Genomic DNA, 6,233 nt, shown 5'->3' on the forward strand with positions numbered 1-6,233 from the left:
GAAAAAAATCGAAGAACGACTGACACATAGAAATGTAGCTTTTTTCAGAAGACTGTCAGGATGTGTATATATATAGAAGACAATTTTTTTTAGAATCTGATCTCAGGTCAGAGTGGGCTAATTTGAGCATGTTTCCCTTTGAATTATACTCGTAGTGCGGCTCGAGGAAGACGTGTGTCACACCGCCGCCGCCGCCGCCGCCACCAACCACCGACCGACCGACCGACCGACGAAGAAACCCCAACGCCGGAATAATAATAAGCCAACCTTCGTTATAGCCTTATCTGGTGATTCGTACGGTTGGAGAGAGGGGGGGAGGGGGAGGGGGGGGGGGGGGGGGTGGTGTGGTGTGTGTGGGGGCAGGGTGAGGAGGAGGAGGAGGAGGAGGTGGTGGTGGGGGGGTGTTTTCAGAAAGGAAGGGAGAGGATGAAAAAGAAGGAAAAAAAAAGGGGGGGTTGATGATGAAAAAAAAGAAGGAGAACACAAGAGGAAATGATGTACGGTGGTGGTGGGGGAGAGGGAGAGGGGGTTAAAAATAGAAGAGGACTCCTGGAGAGATGGAGATAGTGTATAAGGTATATAGAGGGAAGATTAGAGGAAGAGAGAATGAGGAAGGGCGGGCGGGCGGGCGGACGGACGGACAGACGGAGGGGGTGCGGTGCATGGGTTCAGGGTGTGCTGCTCTCTCTCTCTCTCTTCTCCTCTCTCCCCCCCTCTCTACTTGGAACAAACGGTGCTGTTTCTTTTTCTAATGGCAGCAGCCACTGTGTGTTATATAGCTCGCTGCGTGCGGCGCACCCGATGTTTGCCCCTGCACCTTTTATTTTTCCAAGCTCTCTGTTTTGTCTGTACAACCACTTAACCCATTCTGTGCGGGAAACCCCCTTTTGGTGTTATATAGCGTCGTGCTACGCTTTAGCTATTGGAAAAATAAGCAGATCTACATGCAAGCTCGTATAGCGCGCCCACCGAGTGGCGCGCTATACGAGCTTGTGTATAAGGTCTGCTATTTTGAAAATCGAAGAACGACTGGCATGTAGAAGTATACATTTTTTTAGAATCCGATCTCAGGTCAGAATGAAAACCGTCAGGATGTGTAGAAGACATTTGTTTTAGAATCTGATCTCAGGTCAGAATGAAAACCGTCAGGATGTGTAGAAGACATTTGTTTTAGAATCTGATCTCAGGTCAGAATGAAAACCGTCAGGATGTGTAGAAGGCATTTTTTTTAGAATCTGATCTCAGGTCAGAATGGGTTAACGAGCCACCAATGCCGTCCTTTAGAAAAAAAAGGGGAAAAGCGTGCTTTATTTGCTGTCGCACATAATTAACCAGCCATTCAAGACAGGCTTGTTTGCTACTCTAAACGATGTTGTGAATTTATGTAGAAATAACAGACAGGGCTATATTGGGGGGGGGGGGGGGGGGCGGCTGTATATATACATGCTAACCGCCGGCGCATACACAGCAGCATGCCGATTGGCTGTTTTTTTGTTTCTAATATTACTTATAATATAACGCCCGTTGACGCCCGCCTGCATTCTGTCGAAGCTTCGTTATCTTTCCCGTTTCAATTTGATTCGGCCGCAGATTTGTGTGTGTGTGTGTGTGTGTGTGTGTGTGTGTGTGTGTGTGTGTGTGTGTGTGTGTGTGTGTGTGGACTGCATGCGCACACAAGTGGCGCTGTAATTAGGCAGGCGTTAGCGATAATTGAACCGGATTGTTTTTGTTTTTTTTAACCCATTCTGGGCGGGAACCCATTTTGGTGTTAGCACTATGTCATGCTTTAGCTATTGAAAATAGCAGATCTACAAGCTCAGTACGAGCTTGTATAGGTCTGCTATTTTTGAAAAATCGAAGAGCGACTGACATAGAAGACATTTTTTTAGAATCTGATCTCAGGTCAGAATGGAAAACTGTCAGGATGTATATAGAAGAATTTTTTTTAGAATCTGATCTCAGGTCAGAATGGGTTAAACGTTGGCTGGACTTGAACCACGCCTGATTCAGAGGAGGACTGAGTGGCAGTCGTCCGTCGTGTACCGCCGGAGCAGACACATCTGTACACATCTGTCCCCGTGCCAGAGTCTGTCTGCGGATGAACAGAGCGTTATGTGGACCCATTTATGCTCGGCCGCGTGACGGCGTTGTGCAGCGTAAAAAATAACCCATTCTGACCCGAGATCAGATTCTAAAACGTTCTTCTCTAAAATCCTGACAGTTTTCTGAACAATCTAATGTTTCCATGTGTCAGTCGTTCTTCGATTAAAAAATAAATAAATAGCAGACCTACAAGCTCGTAGCGCGCCACTATGAGCTTGTAGATCTGCTATTTTTCACTATAGCTAAAAGCATAACATGATGCTATAACACCAAAAGGGGTTAGCTCGCAAAGCGCTGTGGATGGAGCCACGTCGTGAGCTTGTATATCTGCTATTTAACGATGAACTATATGATACTTATCAAGGCTTTTGCTCTCCATTTTAACCACCACAAGACAAGAGACAAACGTCTCGCGAGGACATTTGAAAAGAGCTTTGAAAGAGATTTGAATAATATTCCCGGACGTTCGTATATCCTGCCACATAGCGTTATGCGCCGCATTCACACAGGCAGACGCAAAGCAACACTAGAACAACGACTCACAGACGGTGTTTGTAGTCGTTAAAGCAGCAGGAGGATCCCACTAGCAGCGGTGTGAGGTGTCCGATTATCACTAGCACAACCACCAACGTCACAACACGTATACGATTAATTACTCACCTATAATGCTGCCTGCAGGTTCCATGTTTAATTCAAGCGTGTGTAACCTACATTGTTTAAAGGACCTGTAACGTAAAATTCAACTTTTTCAATTTATTTTGTGTTTTCTCTCCCCACAAATAACACATTTCTAACAATCAGGCTTTCATATCATACAGGTGCTTTAATGGTAATTGCTCTCAGGAACAGCTCAACTGATTTTGGTCTCATCGTGATGTCATCAATGTGCATATTTCCTCCTTCTTCAGTCTTCAGTTTCAAATTTGCATTTCCATTTTGTTTACAATGTCCACCATTGTTGATTTTCCGAGCTGGCATGGAATGGAAACGAGCCTGGTTTTTATCTAGCGTCAGTATTATAATGACTCAAATATGAAATAATCTGCATATCAGCACCTCTCCACCTCAGGACATTGTGGTACTGCAGCTAAAACTGCTTTCAAAGTCCAGAAAGAAATGACAAGGCCTGGTTATATCAGAGTGGTGATTGAGGCTCAAACCATTAAAAATAACTTTTAATGGACATAGACAATATGATATTAAATATTAAAAGCAGTTTTAAAATGCATGTTATTTGCGCTTTAAGTGACAGAGAGTTTTCATATTGTAAATAACTTATGGTCGCTATAACGTGGTTTAGCGACTATAGCACTTTGACAGCTGAGCTCACCGCGACTTTCCCTTTCCGTTTCTTAAGAACTGTCATCTAGCTTGGTTACACAGCTGAAACGCACTTCCTGTCCTCTAGCTTCCTCATCAAAATAAGAGCCACTTGGTAATGATTAGTCAACACTGTGGTTTTATTTCTAAGTCTACTTACAGTACAGGACGTTATAACATCTCATGTGAGTGCCTTTCGAGTGCCTGTCGGCGTTCTCTGAATCCCTGTCTCTCGGCTGTTGGTGCGCAAATGCGTCCTCGCGTGCCTTTGATCTATATATATACCGCTCACCTCGCCTGAGCTAACGCTAGGCCTTTCTGGCCTAGATGGGAGGGTCGCGGCTCAGATTTGCGTACGTCCACGTATAGGTATAGGTGTGGGACGTCCTCTCCATCGATGGCCGTGTGTTGGTTCCCACAGTACAAGCTTTTTTGGCGCGGTTAGTTCTTGGTGTCAGTGGCAGGTAGAGGCCAGCTATACAGTGGGGCTGTATTTTGCGTGTCTTAAGTACCAGGTCTTATTCCCTAACTTGAGTAAACTAAAGACCGATGCTCTTTGGCCACTCAGAATAGCCAAATGGCATTGATCACGCCTCCAGGACTTTAGTTTACTCAAGTTAGGGAATAAGACCCTGGTTCTTAAGACACACAAAATACAATTTCTAAAACGGGTAGTCCCAATACTTCATTCTGATTGGCTGGTTACCGTCACGTGACCGGTGTAAATTTCACCGATAACCCACTCCTTCAATCACTTTGTATCATCTTGCAGCCTTGTAGCTGAATTGGGAAGGGGAGCGCTTGATTGATTTACAAACACATGCCGTGCGGGCGTCTAAGCACCGCCCGGCTCATATGACTGTGAATGTGTGGCTCCAGGCAGCCCCGTAAAAACATCAAGCGCTATTCTCTCGTCACATAGCCTTACTTGCCGAGCACAACAAGGAAGTTATGTGGCTCGCTCTGGTAGCGCAAAGCGTAGCTACTTTTGTGAATTCAATAGTTTTATTAGGTTAATATTGCTATAGGTTTGTAACCGTTTTAGAAAAGCAATAAGCCACTCGAGGCCCCAGCTTACCGGGTATTTTACACTGGCTGCGGGGTATAGACCCTCGGCTGCGCCTCGGGTCTGCCTACGCCCCCAGCCAGTGTAAAATACCCGGTAACCTGAGACCTCTCGTGGCTTATTGCTTAAGTCTCATCCTCATGCTATCTTCTCTGTTACCCTTGGTAGTGCTCCATACAGACGCTTGTCGGTGATGTGCTCGTCCGTGTTGATGTTAAAGTACCGCACGTAACATTCTGGTGTAGCACCCGTCCAGGGATTTCTGCGTCATTGGTATATTTTCATTTATAAAGCTACGTATTCTCGTGATCTCCTACATTTCCTCCAATTTCAATTTGGTTAAGAACGGTCTATACTCTACTCTAAACCTCAGGTCAAATGCCTGGCTATACGGTGTGGAGTGTATACATTATTCATACATCTGAGGGGGGGTTTAAAACATGTCTCGCTTTCTTTGGGCCCCGGGTCGTGGAACGACCTGCCGACCGGACTCAAATTGGCCTTGACAGTTCCACTGAGAAGTTTCGAAAGGCTCATTCATCTCAGATGTGTACACTCATTTGGATATTTATAATTTTTGCACCCTGTCACTTAAAATGTATCACTTTGGAGATCTTTATTGTATTGTATTATATTGCACCGCGCAGCTCAGGGGGGGGGGGGGGGGGGGCTGCAATTTTGTCTAGCCCGGGGGGGGGGGGGGGGGGCCCTTGGGAGGGTAAATCCGGCCCTGACGTTACTCATTATAGAGGGCATGCACGCGCATAAAGTGAGTGTGGCAACATGAGTGTGTAACGTCGTTTAAATGCAATCAGAAAGGACTTTTCTGTTGGGTCTGTTATTTTCCGTATAGGCATAACTTGACGGGTATGATGATGACGTCACGCGCATATACCCTCTACACGGAAAAAAGTTATTTGAACGCTGTGACGCATGACTTGTTAACATTTATTATTATTTTAAAGCATTACCCAACAGAAGAGAGAGTGTGTGTGTGTGTGTGTGTGTGTGTGTGTGTGTGCGCGCGTGTGCATGTGTGTGTGTGTCTGTGTGTGTGTGTGTGTGCGAGAGAGAGAGAGAGAGAGAGAGAGAGAGAGAGAGAGAGAGAGAGAAGAGAGCACTCGACCTCCTCGACGTCTGGGATGTATACAGCTGTGTGTGTGTGTGTGTGTGTGTCGTGTATTGGAAGAGTCATTTGTGTTTACCTGCAGCAGCTCTGACCACGAGTTCCTCTCCTGTCGTGCACAAGCGCGCGCACACGCACAAGCACAAACACTCGCGACGCACTCAGACACACACACACACACACACACACACACACACACACACACACACACACACACACGCGCGCGCTGCAGCGCGCGTGCACAGACAGCGCTTTACATTTTGAGGGTGACCCATGCAGTCTGGCCTGTCGTTAAAAGCGAGCGGCTGATTGCAGCTGCAGGGAGACATGATAGAAGGACCAGAATGCGTATACGAGGCGTTTATTTAGATCAGCGTCCCGCGATGTGGCAAAAAGCTGTGTCATGGTGATATTTATGTAACTCCCCCCCCCCCTCTCCCCCCCCCCCCCCCCCAGCGTTGTGCTCCCCCTCCCCCGCCGTTTCCCCTAAGTCATCATTCAGCACGGCACCGCCACATACATGCACACACAGCACATATAGAACCCATGGTGATATAAGTTAAAAAACCATATTAACCTGCAGGCATTTTGTAGGGCCTTCTGAAAGAATAATGCTGT

The sequence above is a fragment of the Protomyctophum bolini genome (genome assembly GCF_963924005.1).
Source record: "Protomyctophum bolini genome assembly, chromosome: 10".
Taxonomy (NCBI): domain Eukaryota; kingdom Metazoa; phylum Chordata; class Actinopteri; order Myctophiformes; family Myctophidae; genus Protomyctophum; species Protomyctophum bolini.